At 40.7% G+C, this 26,116-nt stretch overlaps 1 protein-coding gene across 2 annotated transcripts in view; it reads left to right on the forward strand.

The window, feature by feature from the left end:
* Window positions 1–3,940: 3,940 nt before the first annotated feature.
* The window catches only part of ldb3 (LIM domain binding 3), a 264,313-nt gene continuing 242,137 nt past the window's right edge, over window positions 3,941–26,116 (forward strand). The window contains exon 1 of one of the 2 annotated variants that reach the window (XM_062977395.1): window positions 3,941–4,004. The gene's annotated coding sequence lies outside the window, so the exon portion shown is untranslated. Of the gene's footprint in view, window positions 4,005–9,829; window positions 9,955–26,116 lie in introns of those variants that run through there. The other variant, XM_062977393.1, reaches the window with a different exon arrangement.

Raw genomic sequence — 26,116 nt, forward strand, 5'->3', positions numbered from 1 at the left:
GCAGCACTGCTATCTCCAGCATAATATTTTGCCCACAGGAGGATGCAATCCCACCGCCCCAGAAAGATAGTTCCATAACTTGTAGCCTTGCTGAAAAGGCTGTTATTTATCACTAAATTATAAAAAAAAAATCTGTGGGGATGGAGAGAAACGCCATCAAAATTAAAGTATTATTATTTGACATGTGAAATTTTGTTGTTTTTCTTCCCTTCAGAAACTTCACATTTTCACACTCCCATCAGCATCAAGGAAAGCTAGCTAGCGCCTTTAAAAACAAAAATCGAAGAAAGAGAAGAGGGAAACAAAATAGCCACTTGTTACCTTGAGCTGTGTTAAGACTTTTTAAAATAGAAAGACAGGATGAAGCACAAACAAAAAATATCAATTCATCCTTTGGCAGTAATGAAAATGTTTCCTACCAGGAGATTTTGTAAAAACTTTTCAATGCTGTGGTTTAGATGTATCCAGCCTTTACTTGTGGTCCTGTTCTGTGTTTGGGAGGATGGGGACAGAGGCTTATTGGCAGGGCTCTTTCAATTTGTAATCTGAAAGCAAACAACAGGACAGTGAAGGAGTTGTTCAGCACCCGCTTCTATTCGTGCTGGACTGTAAATAGTTCCATTTTAGTCAACAGAAAGCCTCTTTCTCTTTTATCAATATCAGCTGTTCTTTACTCTATTTGCTTTCCACTTTTCCTTTCCACCTCCCTTCCCCCTTTGAAATCATTATGTAACATCTCTATCCATTTTCTTTAAATCTGTACGAGATGCTACTTAAAAAAAAAACATTAAAAACGTTTCCCAGCTTTGTGTGTATGGCTTCAGGTTGCCTGCCAACTTATGGTAACCACATAGATTTCATAGGATTTTTTCAGGCAATGAATACTCTGAGGTAGGTTTGCCAGTCCCTTACCCTGAAATTTCATTTACAGATCCAAGTCCTACATACAGAATGGGGTTGGACTGGATGTCCCTTGGGGTTTCTTCCAACTCAATGAATCTATGATTCTATTGGACAATCACATGCCCCCAGTCCCTTTTCACCACTCCACCTTTTAGACTTAGTGTAGGCAAGAACCTTTGTTTGAAATTATTTTTTCTAATGATCTTTCATACAATAGACCAGGGGTCCCCAAACTTTTTAAACACGGGGCCAGTTCACGATCCTTTGGACTGTTGGAGGGCCAGACTATAGTTGGCCACTGAGCAATAATAATAATAATAATAATAATAATTAACAATAATAATAAAAAAGAGTGTTGGAAGAGACCCCTTGGGCCATTGAGTCCAACACCCTTCTGCCCTTGTGCACCAAAAGCACAAGCAAAGCATCCCTGACAGATGGCCACCCAGCCTCAATGTTAATAATAATAATAATAATAATAATAATAATAATAATAATAATAAAGAGAATTACAAGAGACCCCTTGAGCCATTTAGTCCAATCCCCTTCTGCCTTTGTGTACCGAAAGCACAAGCAAAGCATCCCTGACAGATGGCCATCCAGCCTCAATGTATTATTATTATTATTATTATTATTATTATTATTATTATTAATAATAATAAAGAGGGTTGGAAGAGACCCCTTGGGCCATTTAGTTCAACCCCCTTCTGCCTTTGTGCACCAAAAGCACAAGCAAAGCACCCGTGACGGATGGCCACCCAGCCTCAATGTTAATAATAATAATAATAATAATAATAATAATAATAATAATAATGTGATTTTGTGATACAAAATCCAGCATATCTATCTTATTTGCTGTATCATACAATATAATAATAATAATAATAATAATAATAATAATAATAATAATAATAAATAAGGGTTGTAAGAGAAGAAGAGACCCCTTGGATCATTTAGGCCAACCCCCTTCTGCCCTTTTGCTGTGGGGGCCGGATAAATGGCTTCAATGGGCCGCATCCGGCCCCCGGGCTTTAGTTTGGGGACCCCTGCAATAGACTCTCAGGTTATTTCTACACTGCTAAAAAACCATACAATGTAGCTCAATACAGTTCAAACTCATCATCATCATGGGCAATCAATCGTGGCCAAGTATGATTGTCTTCCAGGGGTAGAATCTTGGTGATGGGTTTGTAAATGACTGTAAAGACCTTTTCTGGATCTGCATGGTCTTTCACAATGAGAACATAGATTTTCAGTTCCGACAAGGGTTTGCTTGATGAACCTTCCTCTTGGCATGTTTCACCTTTTAACCCACTACTTGTGACTCCTCAAAATCCAAAGCATTGTTGGTGACAGTTGACCTCCAGTTATAATGCTCAAGTGCCAATGCTTCCCAGTTATCAGTGTTTATTCCACATTTTTTAAAGTTAGCTTTTAGCACATCTTTAAATCTATTTTGCTGTCCACTAACATTTTATTTTTGATTCTTGAGCTGGGAGTAAAGTAAATGTTTTGGGAGATGGATGATGATGAGTGCAAACTACAGTATAAGCAGTCCCTAAGTTATGAAAAAAATCAGTTCTGTAGGTTCACTCTTAAACTGAATTTGTTTGTAAGTTGGTACAGGTACATTTTTAAAATGTAACTCCAACCTCTCTCTCTCTCTCCCTCTCTCTTTATATATATATATCTATATATATAAAAGGGTAATGAAATTTCGGCCTAGGACAAAACAACAAAACTACACATCTCAGAAACACTAAACTTGGCAAAACAACCCCTCATCCATGCCTCTATGTTCATACAACAAAAAGAAAAACAAAGTCCTAATTAGAGGGAGAGAAATAATTGTTTTTATCCCATTGCTGCCAGTTAGAAGGCTAAGCTCCGCCCAGGGGACAGGCAGAGTTAGGCCTCATTTAGGCCTCTTCCACACTGCCTATAAAATACAGATTATCTGATTTTAACTGGATTATATGGCAGTGTAGACTCAAGGCCCTTCCACACAGCTATATAACCCATTTATAATGGAATTAGGGGAAAACCTTTACCCTTTACCTTAACTACCACCAATTCCTCAATACTTAATTTCCCATACCACCATACTTCGCCACAGCAACCCGTGGCCGGGCACAGCTAGTATGTATGTATATGTGTGTGTGTATGTATGTGTATATATATATATATATATATATATATATATATATATATATATAAGAAACCCCAGTGGCGAAGTGTGTTAAAGCACTGAGCTGCTGAACTTGCAGACCGAAAGGTCGCAGGTTCAAATCCCGGAAGCGGAGTGAGTGCCCACTGTTAGCTCCAGCTTCTGCCAACCTAGCAGTTCGAAAACATGCCAATGTGAGTAGATCAATAGGTACTGCTCCGGCAGGAAGGTAACGGTGCTCCATGCAGTCATGCCAGCCACATGACCTTGGAGGTGTCTACGGACAACACCGGCTCTTCGGCTTAGAAATGGAGATGAGCACCAACCCCCAGAGTCAGACATGACTGGACTTAACCGTTACCTTTTTATATATGTATATATATGAGCTCTCAATAAAATTGGGGTTAACACCCTTGTCTGTGTCCCTGTTCGGAAGATTTCACATCACTTTCTGACACTGTAATAATTGGATTTTTAACAGGTGCATTTTTAAAGTGTAACTCCAACCAAAATATATAGGTTTTAGCTTGGGATAGCATAGGGAAGAGTAAACACCCCTGTGGAGTTTGTTTTGCTATCTGTGCCCCTGTTCAGAAGATTTCACCTTACTTTCTATCTCTGGATTTTGAAAAAATTGGCTTGTTGTGGAAACAAGCATTGATGATAAAGCTTCAGCTGAGACACCTTTCCCCCTTGATTCTTTCAGGAATGAATTTTGTTACAGTAAGTAGTAACAGGATCAGATATATATGTGTGTGTTAAAAAAAAACCTTATTGTGTTAATTATTATTAGCAGCTGCTGATGTAGGTCAGCAAGCAAGCTTGGATCACACCCAGTAGGGTATAACTGTATGAGTTTTTAGAATACAGTTGGTGATGGTTATGCTGAATGTGCAATGACTGACCAGCAATGCTCTTTGCTATGAAGAACTGTGTAAGTTTGTTGAGTTTACTTCATTTTTGGTTTTGCAACTCTGCTGAGAAGAGTAAAGATTTTTTTCCTTTTTCCTCTTGTTTGTGTGTCTATTGCTTTGGACTTGACTGATATTTGCTTATGTGCAACAAATTTCCCTTATGAGGGATAGATTTCTCTCACTTCCTGTTGTCCCACCCGTTCTTAACTGTGAGTCAGATGTTTTTAACCCGGGAACTGCCTGTATTTGGTTCTACACTAAATATATAGGTGCTATGTGGTTTCTGGGTTGTATGGCCATATTCTAGCAGCATTTTTCCTGATGTTTCACCAGCATCTGTGACTGGCAAATTTCCAGGAGAAAATTCCTGGATGCCAGAACACGGCCATCCAGCCCTGGAAACCACACAAAATCCCAGTGATTCCAGCTGTGAAAGCCTTCGATAATACATTATATATAATTAGGTACAAACTGCATACTTTGGCAGTGTAGATCCAGCCACAGTTAAATACTCCCCATGGAGATTAGCAGATGCTAAATAAATATAGTTTCTGATTGCTTGAAAGTTGCTATTAAAAATAGGCCTAAGACTATGCACCAAACTACCATACTATCATATCACATCAACTCTGTATTTTTTTATTTAAATTATTGAAAAATTTTGAATTTTACATATTCAGTACTTGAAACTTATACATTCTTTAACAAATTTGCAGTACAGAGTTATGTATATCATAGCTCCTATGGTATTTTCACTCTCTAACTATATTACATACTCATATTATTTACCTATTGCTACCCTTCACCTAGTGCTATCCCTTCACCCCAGACCAGCCAATTACAATATTAATTTCCAAAATTCCATTGTTTCTTTTACAGGTTTTTCCCCCTTTCCTTCTATGTATACAAACTCTATAAATTTTCCCCATATCTTCCCAAAATCATCCTTTTTTAATAACCCTCTTTTAATTTTAATATTACATGTCAATTTATCTTTTATCGCAGTATCCCAAATCTCCTTATACCATTCTTCCAATTGGCACTCCTCCCTTCCTTTCCATTTTTTGGCTATTAACAATCTTGCTGCTGTTACCAAGTTGGCGATTAGTTCCTTTAACTCTTTTGATATTTGAATATTATCCATAAATGACAACAGTGCTATTTCAGGCGTTCCTATTATTTCTGTTTTGGTGATTCCCAAATCAACTCTGTATTGACCTGATACTAAACTACAGTGATTAAAAGCAAATTAACTGAGAGTCTACTGAATTAACCAGAGATTTGAAAAACATGGCAAGGAATAAAATGGTGTAGCTCAGAATGAACCTAGCACAGTGCAACCAAGAGCATCCCAACTTAAGAGTGTTTTGAGCTAAGAGTTGTCACTCGGCTGGGTTTCACTTTGACATAAGAGAAGAATTTTGTGTTAAGGATTAGTACCAGAGGGAATGCTAGCCCAAAAGTACACGGCTTTAGAACTTCAAGGGAGCAGCCTCCGTGCCTCATACTCTTGGGAAATTGCTGTCTGCTTTGCCCTTGTCCGCTTTGAGGAACTTTGGGTTAGTTGATTTTGTGTGGTTTTTATTCCTGGTACGTTTGGCTTCATGAAGAGAGAGAGAGGGAGAGAGAGCAAAGAGGAGGAGGGAGGCTAGAATGAGTACAGGATGAAGAAAATGATGCTTCAGCCTCTTCACTTTGTGCTTCTTTGCCACAACTTTGTGCTTCTACCATTTTAAAGTTGGTCTTTCTTTCTTTTTATTGTTCCACGTGAATGTGCATTTAATCATTCTTTACTATTTATAAAGCACATGGTCTTATTTATAAACATAGGTACTGTTCCATTATCTGGGCAGAGACCAAAATGGAGCACTAGACAGAGTAGAATAGACCATTTTATGGGGTAGAGAAGTTGAAGGAGGAAAACAATGTCCCTAGTTTTCATTGGTTATTCTCCTGTCCCACTTCCCATGTCATAAACAAGGGTTGTTTCCACAAAAGTGACATGGGTGGGGGGCATAACAGGAAAACAAGGAGAAATGATTTTCAACCCCCCTTTCCCTCCGTAAAATGGACTATCCTCTGTCTAGCACCCCCTTGTGGCCTCCACTCAGATAATGGAACAGTACTATTTATTTAGGGTTGTTGTATGTCTTTCGGGCTGTATGGCCATGTTCCAGAAGTATTCTCTCCTGACGTTTCACCCACATCTATGGCAGGCATCCTCAGAGGTTGTGAGGCATGGATAAACTAGGCAAGGAAGGTAAATATATATCAGTGGAGAGTCCAGGGTGTGACAAGAGTCCTTTGTCAGTTGGAAGCTAGCGCTAATGTTTCAGTTAATCACCCTAATTAGCATTGGAAAGGTTTGTCTCTTGAAAATAAACAAAATCTGGCTACCAGTATTAAAAAACTCAAAAATCAGAACAGTAGATGGGAAGCAACACTCTGAGGGCAGAGGAGCCCCAAGGACGGCTAATGACTCTGAACAAAGGATGCCCTCCAGGCAAGAGACAAACCTTTCCAATGCAAATTAGGGTGATTAACTGAAACATTAGCACTGGCTTCCAACTGACAAAGGACTCTTGTCACACCCTGGACTCTCCACAGATATATATTTACCTTCCTTGCCTAGTTTATCCATGCCTCACAACCTCTGAGGATGCCTGCCATAGATGTGGGTGAAACGTCAGGAGAGAATACTTCTGGAACTTGGCCACACAGCCCGAAAGACATACAACAACCCTGTGATCCTGGCCATGAAAGCCTTCGACAACACACTGTTTATTTATTTCTTTAGTTTTATATCCTGCCCTCTCTTCCTCATGGAGGGACCCCGAGTGGCTATATTCAAAGTAGTAGCAATAGGAATTTATTAAAGCAGATATAACGGCAAATTTCAATAGATATAAGATTCACAATGAGTAGCGACTGAAAACCTGCCTCTTCACACAGGCTTTTGAATAAGTACCACCCATTGTAAGTTAAACTTTCATATTAGTGGTTACCTCTGATTGGTTGCAACTGCATGGTTAATTTTTTGATATAGCCTCAGGGTTCACCCCATTTTAAGGTTTGCTCCGTGATCTTATAGCACTTTAATTTCCTTTATGTTTACAAGTCTCACTCAGTGTACTTTTGCCCAGTTCATTTTATGATTTTATCGCTGCATTTCAACTTGTGTTATATAAATGATTGTGACTTTATTTTATGCTTTTTAATTTTCATTTGCGTGTTTCTTGGTATTTGGTATTATTGTATGTTCGTTTTGTATTTGTAAGCCGCCCCCTGGGGAGATAGAGGTGGGGTATAAAAATAAAATTATTATTATTATTATTTTATTGTATGACACAGCAAACAAGATAGATATGCTGGAAGTGTCTAGGACTATGTGATGTATTTTTGGATGATGCGTGCAGATCCCAGTAGGGTGGCCTTTTGCAGTTGGCAGATCGTGATTTGGTCAATGCCTATTGTTTCCAAATGCCGACTGAGATCTTTTGGCACAGCACCCAATGTGCTGATCACCACCGGGACCACCTGCACTGGTTTCTGCCAGAGTCTTTGAAGTTCAATCTTGAGGTCCTGTTAGCGACTGAGTTTTTCCTGTTGTTTTTCGTTAATGTGACTGTCACCTGGGATGTCTGGTGTGTTGTGTTCTAGAACTTTGTCAGTCTGGATTCGGAAGTCCCATAGTATCTTTGCGTGCTCATTCTCCAATACTTTTGCAGGTTTGTGATCCCACCAGTTCTTTACTGCTGGGAGGTGGTACTTGAGGCACAAGATCCAATGGATCATTTGGGCAACATAGTTGTGCCTATGTTTGTAGTCTGTCTGTGCGATTTTCTTACAGCAGCTGAAGATATGATCAATGGTTTCGTCAGCTTCCTTGCACAGTCTGCATTTTGGGTCAGTAGCTGATTTTTTGATCTTGGCCTTAATTGCATTTGTTCTGATGGCTTGCTCCTGGGCTGCAAGGATCAGGCCTTCTGTCTCCTTCTATAGCCAGGTATTCTCCTTATCAGCTTTTCCTTCAATTTTGTCAAGGAACTTTCCATGCAATGTTTTGTTGTGCCAGCTGTCAGCTCTAGTTTGTAGTGCGGTTTTCTTGTACTGATTCTTTGTCTGCTGTGTTTTGAGGAGTTTCTGATTTTTGACTTCAATCAAAGTAGGTTCTTCACTTTGCTTTACATATTCTGCCAGGGCATGTTCTTCTTCTTTGACTGCTTGTTTTACTTGTAAGAGTCCTCTGCCACCTGATCTTCTAGCCAGATATAGCCGGTCAGCATCACTGCGAGGGTGCAGTGAATGATGAATGGTCATGAGTTTTCTTGTTTTTCTGCCCAAATTGTCTAGTTCCACTTGTGTCCAGTTTATGATGCCAGCAGTATATCTTATGACAGGTATGGCCCAGGTGTTTATGGCCTTGATGGTATTGCCTCCATTGAGCTTGCTTTTGAGAATTTTTCGGACCCTTTGTGTGTATTCTTTGCTGACCACAGTTTTCACATGTTCATGCTTGATGTTGTTCAGCTGTAATATGCCCAGATATTTATAGCCCTCTGGCTGGTGACACTTTATTGTTTGGCCATTATGCCCTCACTTTCAATGATTTTTCCCTTCTGCAATGCCACTGTCGAACATTTGTTCAAGCCAAACTCCATGCTGATATCAGTGCTAAAAATTCAGACAGTGTTGGTCAGAGATTGAGTTTCAGTTTCCGTTTTCCCATACAGCTTCAGGTCATCCATGTACATCAGTTGTGAAATTTTGTGAGATTTCTTAGATGTTTGATAGCCGAGATTTGTTTTTTGTAAGATTGTTGACAGAGGGATCATGGCAATAATGAATTATTATTATTATTATTATTATTATTATTATTATTATTATTATTATTATTATTATTGTATGACACAGCAAACAAGATAGACATGCTGGATTTCATATCACAAAATCACAAGTCGAACACTTCCCAAGTGTCTAGGACTGTGTGAAGTATTTTCGGATGATGCGCGCAGATCCCAGTAGGGTGGCCTTTTGCAACTGACAGATCGTAATTTTGTCAATGTCTATTGTTTCCAAATGCCGGCTGAGATCTTTTGGTACAGCACCCAGTGTGCCCATCACCACCGGGACCACCTGCACTGGTTTCTGCCAGAGTCTTTGAAGTTCAATCTTGAGGTCCTGATAGCGGCTGAGTTTTTCCTGTTGTTTTTCGTCAATGTGACTGTCACCTGGGATGGCGACATCAATGATCCTAACCTTTTTCTCTTCCACAACTGTGATGTCTGGTGTGTTGTGTTCCAGAACTTTGTCAGTCTGGATTCGGAAGTCCCACAGTATCTTTGCGTGCTCATTCTCCAATACTTTTGCAGGTTTGTGATCCCACCAGTTCTTTGCTGCTGGCAGGTGGTACTTGAGGCATAAGTTCCAATGAATCATTTGGGCCACATAGTTGTGCCTCTGTTTGTAGTCTGTCTGTGCGATTTTCCTACAGCAGCTGAGGATATGCTCAATGGTTTCGTCAGCTTCCTTGCAGAGTCTGCATTTTGGGTCATCAGCTGATTTTTAGATCTTGGCCTTAATTGCATTTGTTCTGATGGCTTGCTGGGCAATATAGTTATTATAGTAATAATAATTACTATTACTATACAGTAATGAAAAGCAAATCAACTTGAGAGTCTACTGTATTAACCAGAGATTTTAAAAACATGGCAAGGAATACAATGTCATCGCTAGGAATGAACATAACCTAGTAGTAGGTATGGGTTTTTTTAATCTCCTCCATGGGAGGTCAGCTGTGGCTTTAAGAGAACCACCTTAAGGAAGCTCCGTCCTCCCGTCCCGTCCACTCCCCCACCTTTGTCCTGAGTGGGCAGCGTCACCGGTGGGTGTCTGGGATGTCACAAAGGTGCCCATCCATCCACTGAGAAGCCCCGCCAGTCCCGCCGCGGATCCGCAGAGCTGCTCCAGGTAGAGAGATTCGTCCGGCTGGTCTCTCGCGGCCCCCTTGGCACCTATTTCTCTCTCTGTCGCTCCTTTGCACGGACTTTATGGTTGCTGCTGCTTTTTGCCCTTTCCTTTCTCCTGCTGCCTGCGCCTTTTTGCCACCCGAATCCGGCGGATGTGCCAGATGGGATTTAGTGCCGGCCATTTGGCCACTTAATCGCCCCGGATCAGCTTTTGATCCGCTTCTTCTCCCGCTCCCTCCCCTCCTTGTTTAGTTGCTCAGCTCACCCACTTTTCTCAGCCAGGCCTATTCGCAGACCCCAGAGTTCACTTAATTCCTCCCAGATCTAATTCTATCCACAGCTATATTTATATTTTCCCCTCCCTCTAAGCTGCTGGCTAAGAGACACGGACGTGAAAAGGCTTTGGGGCTTGCCAGACCACCCTTTTTGTTTCCTCCCTCCCTATATGGGCCACTTTAAAGAAGCCTTGAAACATTCATTACATTGAATATTTCATGGCCGGGATCACAGGGTTGTTGTATGTTTTCCGGGCTGTATGGCCATGTTCTGGAAGTACTCTCTCTTGACGTTTCGCCCATATCTATGGCAGGCATCCTCAGAGGTTGTGAGGTATAGAGAAACTAAGCAACCTAACTGGTGAACCAAGGGCAGCTAACAACTCTGAACAAAGGATGCCCCCAGGCAGGAAGCCAGGAGATGAAGCTATTTAATGCTAATTGAGGTGATTAACTACAACATTCACACTGGCCTCCAATTGACAAGAGTTCTTCTCTCACCCTGGACTTTCAACAGATATATATATACAGTAGAGTCTCACTTATCCAAGCTAAACGGGCCAGCAGAAGCTTGGATAAACGAATATGTTGGATAATAAAGAGGGATTAAGTAAAAGCCTATTAAACATCAACTTAGGTTATGATTTTACAAATTAAGCACCAAAACATTATGTTATACAACACATTTGACAGAAAAAGTAGTTCAATACACAGCAGTGCTATGTAGTAATTACTGTATTTACGAATTTAGCACCAAAATATCACAATGTATTGAAAACAATGTATTGAAAACTGCTTAAAAGCCTCCGAGGCTCGTTCTTTGGAGGCTTTTAAGCAGAGGCTGGATGGCCATCTGTCGGGGGTGCTTTGAATGCGATTTCCTGCTTCTTAGCAGGGGGTTGGACTGGATGGCCCATGTGGTCTCTTCCAACTCTACTATTCTATGATTCTATGATTCTATGATTCTATGATTCTACAAAAATACGTTGGATAATCCAGAACACTGGATAAGTGAGTGTTGGATAAGTGAGACTCTACTGTACATTGTGTTGTCGAAGGCTTTCATGGCTGGGATCACAGGGTTGTTGTATGTTTTCCGGGCTGTATGGCCATGTTCTAGAAGTATTCTCTCCTGACGTTTCGCCCACATCTATGGCAGGCATCCTCAGAGGTTGTGAAGTATAGAGAGAAACTAAGCAACCTAACTGGGGAACCAAGGGCAGCTAACGACTCTGAACAAAAGATGCCCCCAGGCAGGAAGAAGCCAGGAGATGAAGCTATTCAATGCTAATTTAGGTGATTAACTACAACATTCACACTGGCCTCCAACTGACAAGAATTCTTCTCTCTCCCTGGACTTTCCACAGATATATATATATATACAGTAGAGTCTCACTTATCCAAGCTAAACGGGCCAGCAGAAGCTTGGATAAATGAATATGTTGGATAATAAAGAGGGATTAAGTAAAAGCCTATTAAACATCAACTTAGGTTATGATTTTACAAATTAAGCACCAAAACATTATGTTATACAACACATTTGACAGAAAAAGTAGTTCAATACACAGCAATGCTATATAGTAATTACTGTATTTACGAATTTAGCACCAAAATATCACAATGGATTGAAAACATTGACTACAAAAATGCGTTGGATAATCCAGAACGTTGGATAAGTGAGACTCTACTGTACATTGTGTTGTCGAAGGCTTTCATTTATTTATTCATTTATTTATTACATCACTTCTACCCCGCCCTTCTCACCCATCAGGGGACTCAGGGCGGCTTACAGTATAACCATACACATTAAAAACAGTTGTCATCAAATTTAAAAATCCATCAAGATTAAAAATTACAATAAAATTAAGAATATCCATTAAAATATACATAATTATACATTTAAATATACATTTAAGGCGCTTTCCATGTTCATGTGGGGTCTGTCAGTAGGTCATATATTCTTATCTCATTTTTGCTGCTACTCATGCTCAAATGCCTGGTCCCATAACCACGTTCATGGCTGGGATCACAGGGTTGTTGTATGTTTTCCAGGCTGTATGGCCATGTTTTAGAAGTACTCTCTCCTGACGTTTCGCCCACATCTATGCCAGGCATCCTCAGAGGTTGTGGGGTATGGAGAAACTAAGCAACCTAACCGGGGAACCAAGGGCAGCTAACAACTCTGAACAAAGGATGCCCCCAGGCAGGAAGAAGCCAGGAGATGAAGCTATTCAATGCTAATTGAGGTGATTATAACATTCACACTGGCCTCCAACTGACAAGAGTTTTTCTCTCACCCTGGACTTTCCACAGATACAGTAGAGTCTCACTTATCCAACACCCGCTTATCCAACATTCTGGATTATCCAACGCATTTTTGTAGTCGATGTTTTCAATACATCATGATATTTTGGTGCTAAATTCGTAAATACAGTAATTACTGCATAGCATTACTGCGTATTGAACTACTTTTTCTGTCAAATTTGTTGTATAACATGATGTTTTGGTGCTTAATTTGTAAAACCAAAGCCTAAGATGATGTTTAATAGGCTATTCCTTAATCCCTCCTTATTATCCAACATATTCGCTTATCCAACATTCTGCCGGCCAGTTTATGTCAGTTAAGTGAGACTCTACTGTATATATAAACCTTCCTTGCTTAGTTTCTCCATACCTCACAACCTCTGAGGATGCCTGCCATAGATGTGGGCAAAACGTCAGGAGAGAATACTTCTAGAACATGGCCATACAGCCTGGAAAACATACAACAACCCATTCATTACATTAGTCAAAGACTTGGTGGCTCAGCCTTCCCTTTATGACCCCATAAACCACCTGGCCCATCTGTGGCCCCATTCAAGCAATGGATGATGCTTTGGTTGCCCAAGGCAAGGAAGGGAATAGTTGTCTACTTTATGTTGTTCTCGGAGCCAAGCACATTATTTTTGGGTTGTTGTGCATTGTCCGGGCTGTATGACCATGCTCCAGAAGCGGACCAAAAGGTCCCAGGTTTAAACCCCGGGAGCGGAGTGAGTGGCCGCTGTTAGCTCCAGCTCCAGCCAACCTAGCAGTTCGAAAACATGCCAATGTGAGTAGATCAATAGGTACCGCTCCGGCGGGAAGGTAAGGGCGCTCCATGCAGTCATGCCAGCCACATGACCTTGGAGGTGTCTACGGACAACGCCGGCTCTTCGGCTTAGAAATGGAGATGAGCACCAACTCCCAGAGTCAGTCACAACTGGACTTAACGTCAGGGGAAAACCTTATGATTCTATACATCTGTGGAAGGTCCAGGACAGTGTTCTCAAATAATATATCTGGACACAGTATCTTATTTGAGAACTCAGAAATGCTGGCCCACTCTAACAACTATCATGTCAGACTACACAGAGAGGCCATTGAAATGTACAAACATGTGGAGAATTTCAACAGAAACGAGGAAACCATGAAAATGAACACAATCTGGCTACAGTATAAGAAAAACCTAAAATCAGGACAGTAAATAAAGAACAACACTCTGAAAACAGCAGAATTACAGACATAAATCAATTAGGGGCAGCTAACACCTCCAAACAAAAAATTCCCCTAGGCAGTAATGAAGCTTGCAAGGCCATTAATGTGAATCAAGGTGATTAATTACAACATCCTACTGGCCTCCAACAGACAAAAGTTCTTTCTCCCACCCTGGACCTCACACAGATATATAAACCTTCCTTTCTTAGTTTTCTAATCTACCTCACAACCTCTGAGAATGCCTGCCATAGAGGTGAGCGAAACGTCAGGAGAGAATGCTTCTGGAACACGGCCATACAGCCCAGAAAATGCACCACAACCCAGTGATTCCGGCCATGAAAGCCTTCGACAACACACATAATTTTTGCCTCCAAATTATGAACCCAAGCACCTCCTTCCCTATTCTGTTAGTAATGATACAGTATTAATAGAGTAGCAACTATCTTTTTTTCTCTTTCATGACACCCTAAATGTGCTGCCTCATTCTGCTTACCAGTAAGAGGGCTCCCTGTAGGACCCAATAAATGAGCTTTACCAGTAGGACAGCTCCCAGTAGGATCCAATAATAGAGGTTTTCTGGGAGGATGGCTCCGAGTAAAAGTCAAAAATAGAGGTTTAGTAAGACATGTTAATACAGCTTCACCATAGGACAGCTCCCACTAACACCCAATAGTACAGCTTTACTAGTAGGACAGCTCCCAATAAGACATGTTAATACAGCTTCACCATTAGGATGGCTCCCAGTAAGACCCAATAATAGAGGTTTACCAGGAAAACGGCTCCCAGTAAGACATGTTAATACAGCTTCACCAGTAGGACAGCTCCCATAACACATGTTAATACAGCTTCACCATTAGGATGGCTCCTAGTAAGGCATGTTAATACAGCTTCACCAGTAGGACAGCTCCCATAAGACATGTTAATACAACTTCACCATTAGGATGGCTCCCAGTAAGATCCAACAATAGAGGTTTACCAGGAGGACAGCTCCCAGTAAGACATGTTAATACAGCTTCACCATTAGGATGGTTCCCAGTAAGACACAATAATAGAAGTCTACTAGGAGAATGGCTCCCAGTAAGACATGTTAATACAGCTTCACCAGTAGGACAGCTCCCACTAACACCCAATATTACAGCTTCACCAGTAGGACAGCTCCCACTAACACCCAATAGTACAGCTTCACCAGTAGGACAGCTCCCAATAAGACATGTTAATACAGCTTCACCATTAGGATGGCTCCCAGTAAGACACAATAATAGAAGTCTACTAGGAGAATGGCTCCCAGGAAGACATGTTAAAACAGCTTCATCAATAGGACAGCTCCCAGTAACACCCAATAGTACAACTTTACTAGTAGGACAGCTCCCAGTAAGACATGTTAATACAGCTTCACCAGTAGGATGGCTCCCAGTAAGACCCAATAATAGAGGGTTATAGAATCATAGTTGGAAGAGTCCTCATGGGCCATCCAGTCCAACCTCCTGCCAAGAAGCAATAAAATCACATTCAAAGCATCCCTGACAGATGGTCATCCAGCCTCTGCTTAAAAGCCTCCAAAGAAGGAGTCTCCACCACACCCTGGGGCAGAGAGTTCGTTTGCAGAACAGTTCTCACAGTGAGGAAGTTCTTCCTAATGTTCAGGTGGAATCTCTTTTAGCAGTAGGACAGCTCCCAGTAAGACATGTAAATACAGCTTTAGCAGTGGGACAGCTCCCAGTAAGACATGTTAATATAGCTTTACTAGTAGGACAGCTCTCAGTAAGATAATAGAGCTTTACCTGTAAGACAGCTCCAGTAAGATCCAATAATTGAACTTTACCAGGAGGACAGCTTTCAGTAAGAACCATTAATAGACCCAATAATGGGGCTTCACCAGTAGGACAGCTCCCACTAAGACATGTTAATACAGCTTCACCAGTAGGATGGCTCCCAATAAGACCCAATAATAGAGCTTTACCAATAGGACAGCTTCCAGTAAGACCCAATAATAGAGCTTTACCAGTAAGACAGCTCCCAGTAAAACCCAATAATAGAGCTTTACCACTAGGATGGCTCCCAGTAAGACTAAATAATATAGCTTTACCAGTAGGACAGCTACCAGTAAGACCCAATAATAGAGCTTCACCAGTAGGACAGCTCCAGTAAGACCCAATAATAGAGCTTCACCAGTAAGACCCAATAATACAACTTTACCAGTAGGACAGCTCCCAGTAAGACATGTCAATATGGCTTTACCAATAGGATGGCTCCCAGTGAGACTCAATAATAGAGCTTTGCCAGTAGGACAGCTCCAGCAAGACCCAATAATACAACTTTACCAGTAGGACAGCTCCCAGTAAGACATGTTAATATGGCTTTACCAATAGGATGGCTCCCAGTAAGACTCAATAATAGAACTTTACCAGTAAGACAGCTCTCAGTAAGACACAATAATGGAGGTACACCAGTAGGACAGTTCCCAGTAAGACCAAATAATAGAGCTTTACCAGGACAGCTTTCAGTAAGAACCATTATTGGGCTCAATGATAGAGCTCTACCAGAAGGATAGTTCCCCGTAAGACTTAAGTGTTTGTGTGTTGAAGTTCATAACAATTAAGCTACATAAAACCATTTTTGTGTGTATCTATTTCTTTCAAATTCATTTTGATGTTTTTTTAATAAATAAAAAATCCACACGAGTTTTCTCTCCCCTTTTCAGAATCTTGAGTGCTCTCCCCTTTAATTTGTATGTTCCTTTTTTCAAAGTTCAGCCAATGCTTCTACAGATGATCAAAACACAAACGATACATATGATGAAAAGTCTGATCTAAACAGATCTTGTCTGTAGCTCTTCGGATTTGCTTCTTATCTTTAAAGCAGGACATCAGCAACGGACAGCTCTGATCCCCTAAATAACAACCCTGTCCCTATTGGGTCTTAATCAAAGAGTGAAAGGGTTTGCTCACAGTTTCCAACACAAATGATATAACGTTTTCAAAGTTATTTGAAACAGATAACAACAGCTAGTTAAATCCTGTCCCCAAGATGTCTAAATGCAACAAATAAAAGAGAAGACATGGTTGATAAATGTGAAGGCCTGCTACTTTGTTATGGGGCAAATATCCTCCCTTCCAGCAGAGTGCAGAAAAATACTTTGTAAAATTAATTCATCTCTACTATAAATTAGAACATTTTGGAAGTAACCTAATCCAGGGGCTTGCTGTGATATTGGGAAAAATAACAGTTCTATAACTTTTTTTGTTATTTTAGATGGATAAAAATTTAATCAATTTATTAATTTATTTATATCCCAACCTGTTTCCTGGTGGTATCTTTTCCTCCACAAAAGACCCAAATCCTGTTTAAAAAAATACATCTAATATTTTTAAATTGTGTCAGAAGCGAATTGAGAACATACTGCAAGTCGCTTCTGGTGCAAGAGAATTGGCCATCTACAGAGACGTTGCCCAGGAGATGCCTGGATGAGTTACTGAGAGGCTTCTTTCATGTCCACACAAGTTACAGCTGACAGATGGAAGCTCACCCCATCTCACAGATTCGAACTGGCAACCTTCAGGTCAGCAGTTAACCCATTGCGCCACCGTGGCTCCTACCTCTAAAAATGCAATGTGAAAATAACATTTGAAAGTAACTGGAAACATTCATGCTAATAAAGGAATACTGCTCTTACTCATTGCACTGCTTTTGAAATATAACTTCTTTCCATCCTTGTTGCGGGATTGTTCTAGTTTTTGTGTCATTTCCAATTTATGGCCTCCTTAATGGCTAGATTTGTGCAGAGGAGGGTTGCCATTGTCCTCCTTTCAGGTTGAAACACTTGCCCATGCTTGTCAGAGTATTTGCAGCGCAGCAGTAGTTGGATGGAAGCAGTGGAACGCAGTACCAAGAGACACTCAGAGATGTTGGTAAAACTATTTACAAAGTTTTACTGTATGCAGCAGTAATCAACACAAACAGACTTGCAGACGACAGACGAACACAGGACTGCTCTGTTCTCCAACAGAACTTGACTCGAACTCTAGGCAGACAGAACTCAACTGAACAGAACTGAACTGCTGCAATCATTATGCACAAACACTTGTGTCTGGATACTCCCTAGTTCCAGCCACACATCAAGGTCATCATAGCTTCTTGGCAATTAACTCTTCCCACACTATGGTACATTCTGGATGATGCAATCAGTTGCAATACAAGCATGGCACAAATTGCATTTAAACACTATCAATACACAAATCCCACATTAACAATACTCATCAAATGGGTTTCTGTAACCGAACAGGGATTTGAACCTTGGTATCCTAGAGGTCCTAGTCCAACATTCAGACATCTTAATAAGTAGTTACAGGCAGCCCTGTTGCTTGTAATTCATAACTTTCAAGTTCTGGTTTCTTGCTGCAGAACCAGCACAGATCGGCCACCCCTGTTTTAAAGATTGTAAAGTGATTTGGAAATGAGTATGTTATTAAAACAACTGATTAAATTGTTTACTGTTTTCATCCAGCTTTATGATTTGGATCTGCTAATACACCAAAGCTGAGGGATTAAGTCCAACAAAATCTGTCTCTTTAGTAGCTTTAGTTAACTGAAGTTATATGGTGACATCAGGGAGAAATGGTTGAAATATTCTAATACAAACAAGTCCTAATTTAGCAATCTTAGGGTCAATCCAGACAAGCAAAAAAAAAAAAAAAGCGGTACCTGTCTTGGTTTTACTGGAGGTGTCTAAATGCCTCTGGTAAAAGTGAATTATTAATTAGATACCCCAAATTAAATTAATTAGATACCCCATTAGATCCAGGCCTTCCTGAAAGGCCCTGGTCCAATGGGGTATCGGGCCTGTGAGGACTCACCCCCGGATAGTCCCAGGACTACCTGCGGGTGAGTCCCCATTTGCCATCTTGAACCTTTTGGGCCCCTGGAGCTAAATCCAATATTAGTCCAACGTAGAATAGACACAGTACAGCATTTTAGGGTGCATCTAAACTGTAGAATTAATGCAATCTGACCCCACTTTGACCATCATGGATCAATGCTATGGGATCCTAGGTGTTGTAGTTTGCTGAGACACCAGAAGTATTCATTCTACAGTGTAGATGCATCCTTTACTCCCATCCTGGACATGAATATTATTGATTTAAGTGATCTACTCAAGTTTGGACTAACATAGGATTTTGCCTTTAAAGTGGCTTGACTTGCTGCAAGGAATAAAGGCCATTCCCTTATGCACTCCTATAGGATAGTTTCCTTTTTTACCAAAAATTGCAGCTATCCTCACCTAACCAAACTGTAACTCCTAGTTGTAATTCTTTGAAGGAAATCAGCACAATTAAACTTCCATATAAGTGACGGGCATATGTATGGCCGAATGTGTATAAATACAGATGCAGCTATAATGCAGTGTGATATCTATAAGCTTTCTACTTGATGTCTTGCCTTCAAACTTACAGTCCAAATGGCACAAAAGGAAGAAAGGGCTTGAGAAAAAGAAGTAAAAGAATGAACCAATGTATCTTCCTTAGTTTTGAAGACCTTACATATGTGTCTCCTTCTCTGGATGTCTTCAAAAGGAGTTTGGAAAGCAGTGGTGGATGCTCTAGCTGGAGATCTTGCATTGAGCAGGAGGTTGGACCTGATGGTCCATGGGGCCCCTTCAAACTCTATGACAAATGTGAGGTTACACTTGTTGCATCTGTTCCTTTTCTAACCAATGTCTGGGGTCACATTAGCCCTTGTGATGCTTTTTCTGGGCTGCACAGACTGCAGAGGTTGCCCTTGGTTTCTTAATAAAAACTGAGTGTGTTGCCCCATAGCTGTAGAGTACCAAGATAGCTGTCAGTGTTTGTCTCCTAGAAAGAATATAAGGAAAGCAATTTTGGATCAGACCAAGGATCCATTTTACCTAACTTTATTTTCTCCATAGCAAATCAGATGACTTCCAGTAGGACATGAGTGCAATTTCACCTCCATCTTGCATCCTTCATGGAAAGATAAACAGAGATGTTCTACCTCTGACACTGAAAGTGATATATAACCATCCTGACTAGTAACCAGCTTTATCCTTCATGGATTGTTTAAACCCACTTTAAGGCCATCTGAATTGGAAGCAATAACAACTACATCTTGTAAGCAATGAACCCCACAGTTTAATGATGTGCCATGAGAAAAGGTATTTCCTTTTATTGATCCTGAGTCTCCCACTATTCCATATCAATGGATGATAAGAAGTTCAATATTATAAGAGAGGAGAGAAAAAAAGCTTCTGATCTACAAATAGCCTAATCAGGCATATTTTTCTATCATATCTTCTAGTTACTTACTGTATATATTCGAGTATAAGCCGACCCGAATATAAACCGAGGCACCTAATTTTACCACAAAAAAACTGGGAAAACATTGACTCCAGTATAAGCCGAGGGTGGTACATTTCAGAAATAAAAATAGATACCAAAAAATTTATATTAATTGAGGCATCCGTAGGTTAAATGTTTTTGAATATTTACATAAAGCTCAAATTTAAGAAAAGACTGTCCAACTCTGATCCAATCATTATTCTCATCTTCTTCAATGTAAATGTGCTTATGTGTCATTTTAATAATAATAGAGTAAAATAATACATGTAATAATAATAAATACAGGAAAATAATATATGTAATAATAAACAGTAAAATAATAAATGCAATAATAATAATAATAATAATAATAATAATAATAATAATAGAGTGAAATAATAAATGTATTATTATTAATAATAATAGAGTAAAATAAATGTAATAGTAGCAACAATAATAGAGAAAAATAATAAATGTACCATATATTCTCGAGTATAAGCTGACCCAAATATAAGCCAACCAGGACCCTCACCCGAATATAAGCCGAGGGGGGCTTTTTCAGTCTTAAAAAGAGGGCTGAAAAACTAGGCTTATACTCGAGTATATACAGTACTTTTTCTAAGTTAAGAAATCTCCAAAGTTGGGATCTTTGCTTGTGGGGGAGTTGCTCCGGTCCCTTGGTCATCTTGATTGCCGTTTTCTGCCTCTTTTCCAGTTCTTCATTATCCTTTTTTTTCCGATGGAGGAGATGGCTTATTTCCTCACATCAAATTGCTTGAGGTTTGCTTAAAGCAAGAGGTCATGTGGTCTTCTTTGTGCTGTTGACTTGGAGCTTTCATTAGTATTCACTGCTAATGATATTTGGAGGCCCATGCCTATGAGTTAAAGGGAGGTTTTCAAGTTCCTCCTACACATCACTGAGAACATAGAAAAAGAGGCACTACTTTCTCCTGCGCATCACTGTATAGGCCAGTGATGGCCAACCTATGACACGCGTGCCAGTGCTGACACGCCTAGCCATTTTTGCTGACACGCTGCTGCATGCAGATTGATTGGATGACTATGTCTTTTGTGGCCAAATTTGGTGTGATTTGGTCCAGTGTTTTTGTTGTTTACTCCATGGGAATTATGCACATTACATTTATATATATATATATATAGAGAGAGAGAGAGAGAGAGAGAGAGAGTATATTATCATATTATTACTATTATATTATTATTATATTATTCATTATTCATGACTACATTGAAACTAGAATAGAGAGAAATCAGCGTGGAAACTGCAAGAGATACCATAGATTGTTGTACATGGAAATAATGGTAGTAAATAGTTTTTGATTCATTGGATACAGCTATATATTACAATTACGTATTTTTGTTATTTAAACTACACATATTGCAAAATTATGGTTTTTATCTTGAAGTAACACACCACCCAAGTCATGCTAGGTTTTTTGGTGATTTTTGACACACCATGCACAAAAGGTTGCCCATCATTGGTATAGGCCATTTTTATTGGTGGGAGAAGCCTTCTGTACAAATCAGAAGTGTAAGTGAGTTTCAGCATCTAACTTCCAGATGAATTACAGGTAGTTGTATTTCTGTGTATTTTATGGGTGTTTGTGCTAGAAGTTATTGAGCTTGCTGGACCCTTTTCTTACTTTCAGATACAGGGGTAAGTAGGAGCTGATATCACAGGCTAAAGTAAGCTCTGTCAGTTTTAAGTTCCAAAATTGATGGAGGGGACTACAGAACAGAGGCGGTCCACTGGTGAGGCCATTTAGGCCGTCGCCTGTGGCACAATCATTCCAGGGGCGCAGTGAGGCCCCCGGGAGGATGGTGCCACCCCTGCCTCCTTCTTCGGGCCTTGCGGGCCTTCTTCAGGCCGCCCGGCCCACCGGAAGGCCCAATACGGGCTCCGGAAGGCCCGACGCAGGCTCCGGAAGCCCGCGTTGGGCCTTCTGGTGGGCCGGGCGGGCCTTCCGGAGCCCACGCTGGGACTTCCGGAGCCTGCACTGGGCCTTCCGGAGCCTGCGTTGGGCACTCCGGAGCCCGCTGCCGTCTGTTGGAAGCAAGGCAAGTTGGGTTTATTTGTCTGTAGAATAATGTCCAGGGTGGGAGAAAGAGCTCTTGTCTGTTGGGAGGCAGGGGTGGATGTTGTAATTAATCACCTTGATTACCATTTAATGGCCCTGTGGCTTCAAGGCCTGGCTTCCTCTTGCCTGGAAGAATCTTTTTTTTGGGAGGTGTTAGCTGTCCCTGATTGCTTCCTGTCTGGATTTCCCCTGAGTGTTGTTCTTTATTTAGGCTTTTCCTTAATCCCTCCTTATTATCCAACATTTTCGCTTATCCAACGCTTTTATTTTTCAGTAATTGTTTATTTGGGGGGGGGGGGCGCCAAGATTTTTGTTCACCTACACAGTAGAGTCTCACTTATCCAACGTTCTGGATTATCCAATGCATTTTTGTAGTCAATGTTTTCAAAACATTGTGATATTTTGGTGCTAAATTCGTAAATACAGTAATTACTACATAGCATTACTGCATATTGAACTACTTTTTCTGTCAAATTTGTTGTATAACATGATGTTTTGGTGCTTAATTTGTCAAATCATAACCTAATTTGATGTTTAATAGGCTTTTCCTTTATCCCTCCTTATTATCCAACATATTCACTTATCCAATGTTCTGCTGGCCCATTTATGTTGGATAAGTGAGACTCTACTGTACTTGAAAATTACCTTGGACCTGCTCTGCTACAGAAAAGACCACCTCCAAGCCCCTTCGTCAACCATTCTGTTAGACACCTGCCATGAAGATGAGGGGTCAAAATTTCCCAACCTATTTATTTATTTATTTTATTTACAGTATTTATATTCCACCTTTCTCACCCCGAAGGGGACTCAGGGCGGATCACAATGCACATATACATGGCAAACATTCAATGCCATTAGTAAAAAAGGTAAAGGTTTCCCCTGACGTTAAGTCCAGTCATGTCTGACTCTGGGGGTTGGTGCTCATCTCCATTTCTAAGCCGAAGAGCCGGCGTTGTCCGTAGACACCTCCAAAGTCATGTGGCCGGCATGACTGCATGGAGCGCCCTTACCTTCCCGCCGGAGCGGTACCTATTGATCTACTCACATTGGCATGTTTTCTAACTGCTAGGTTGGCAGGAGCTGGGGCTAACAACGGGCACTCAAGCCGCTCCCAGGATTTGAACCTGGGACCTTTCGGTCTACATGTTCAGCAGCTCAGCGCTTTAACACACTTCGCCACCGGGGCTCCTATGCCATTAGACATACGACATATAGACAGACACAGAGGCAATTTAACATTTTCTAGCTTCCGTCTTCATGAGGGTATACTTGATTCTGGCCACAGGGGGAGCTGCTGCTTCACTTGTGACACTGAGTCCTGGATAGAGTACTTCCTCATTCTTCCACATGCTGCTGGAAATTTTTAGGATGTTCGTTTGGCATCCCTAAATAATACTGACACTGTGCTATTGACAATGGCTGTCATGCCATTTTCGTGCATCAGGAGTATTGTGCAGGGTAGCCTAGTAAGGCGAAATGGGAGATTGGAGATGGGCTGGAAATGGGGGTCACTCTCCAGGAGCCCAAAGGACCAGGATAGCTGTGGGAATTGACCCTGGAACTGCAGAAGCCATCCCAGGAGTAAATTCTCACTGTCCCAGCACCTGGAAAGATCTCAAGGTCAGGATCTTTCCAGGTGTCAAATTAATGCAGAACAAACTGGGAAAACCCAGTTTTCTCCACATTAATTCGCTCTTACCTGAGGCATCGTTTGTCATGGCTTAGCGTTGTGAGAGTTCTAGCTTTAGACATTCTTTAGCCTTCTTTGCCAAAAACTGCTAGTGCCTCAGCAAACTATACCTCCCATGATTCCTTAGCATTGAGCCATGACAATAAAGTGGGGTCAACTGCATTCATTCTGCAGCGTAGATGAACCCATTATAAATTCTTGAATTCCTTACTGAGAGTGCAAAAATGTGGAAATGAAATATTTGATTTCAAGTTTTAACTTGTGTTTAGATATCAAATTTTGCATAAAATGTTTTAATTCAAACTGGCTTAACCTTTTGTAATCTTGTAAGTCTGAATGTACTAATGATGGTGCCCCCAAATACCTTTAGACCTCTGCTCTCCCCTCGAACTGGCTTCATGCCTGGATCGGGAACTTACAGTCCCTCTTGTCTGCAGCAGGGTAAGTGCTAACATGTCTACGTGCTGCCAAACAGCAAGAGTAACAGATACTAGAACAAGTTGTTTAGCTCTGTCTGAATATCTACCTTTCACTTAAGTTAAGGACATTTCATGATTCTGTGGCCTCCCTCTCCTCACTTTTGTTATCCTCAGAACTGGGTTATGAACTGCTTCTTGAGTTGCTGTTAGCTTCTATCTGAAATCAACATTTAAGTGAAGTTCTAGTATGACTTCAGGCCAGTGATTTAATAGCACAGTATCAGTATTATTTAGGGATGCCAAACTGTCACCATTGTCGAGTTCAGTTAAATCTTTCCAGATGGAATCTTGGCTGAAAACTCCCTACTTTTAATGATACCTGGTAAAGCATTGTGATCCACAATAACAATGCCCAATATGTATCTGTCAAACTACATTAAAGGGCACAGAAAGGATGACAGTATCTTGTTCATAAAACCACATTTGCTCCTTTGGGTTATTTTCCAAATGAAATCAATGACACTTATTTGTGACCAAACTATCTGTGGCAGTAATTGTGTTATTGCGCCTATAAAAGAGTGTGACATCTGAAGAAAGCAAACCAATAAACCTCCCAAGTCAGAAGCCTTCTTTCTTTCTTATTTTAAAATCCCTTTAAAGAACAAAGGGACAGGAATGTATATAACCATACCGTGTATAAAATTCTTCCTTGTAGAAAGCTTCTATAAATCAGACACATTTTTCAAAGGAGGTGCTACTAAACAATATGAAGAAAGGTAGTAAAAAAAGCCTGTAACAAGTGCTGGTTTATAACTTACAAAACCCTACATGGTTTAAAACTAGGATATTTGAAAGGCTGTACTCTTCTATATAAACCTGCCTGTTTGTTAAGATCTTCAGAGCAGGTCCTTCTATAGGAAGCACATTTGGTGACAACAAGGGAGAAAGCATTATTTTATGGCCACTTCCAGACTCTACATTATTTTAAAAAAAACCTTGACACACATCAAATGGAAGACTGGGTGTCTTTATGCTGCAAAGCTATTTCCAGTGAGTATCCTGGTTTTTGGGGTAGTTTTTTAAGCCAACTTATATTTTGTTGTCCAAAATCTTGGATTCTTTCTTGGTGTGCAGCAGCTCTGAATCAGAAACAGATTCACACAGCAGGAATCAAAGGCAGCACAGAAATCAGTTTATTCAACCCAGGTCAGAATGGACACTGAGGGCAGTTCCCAAATCCAGTGTACCCCTCCAACACACACAAGGACATTTTATTAAAAAGTTACACACATTTAGAAACACAAAGAATGGAGTGTTTGGTGAAGTTTCAGGATCTGCAGTTTCATCGGATGCAGAGGCTCGCCAATGCCTGGCTGCAAATTGGCTAGTTTAAAAGTCCACAAATCTTGGTTGTCTATTGGCTTAGTGGCCTGGTGGGAATTTCAATAAACTGTCATTGGTTGAATTTGAAGCCTGTCTGTGGCTTGTTGTGTCCACCTATCTAAGAGGGTCCAGGAATGGAATTTGAGCATGACTGGGAGATAATGGGCACTTGAGAGGGTTATCTCCGAGGCCACAGCTCCCAAGGTTGGGGTAATAGTATTCCGGGTACATTCCTGGGTTTCATAGACAATGGGTGCTTAGGTGTCCTGATGGGCTCTGGGGATGTGATAAAAAGGTGGGTAAAGGGGTTTTTGGTTCCTGCTGGACTTGGAACCTTTGTAACACAGGAAAAACCCATCCTTGCTTATGGTGTTAGAGGAAGTATGGAGAAATGTGTAATGCTTTATGCAAACTTGGAGCCAGACTCCTGAGAGAGGTTCCATATAGTTTTAGGA

This window comes from Anolis carolinensis, chromosome 3, assembly GCF_035594765.1.
Source record: "Anolis carolinensis isolate JA03-04 chromosome 3, rAnoCar3.1.pri, whole genome shotgun sequence".
NCBI lineage: Eukaryota > Metazoa > Chordata > Lepidosauria > Squamata > Dactyloidae > Anolis > Anolis carolinensis.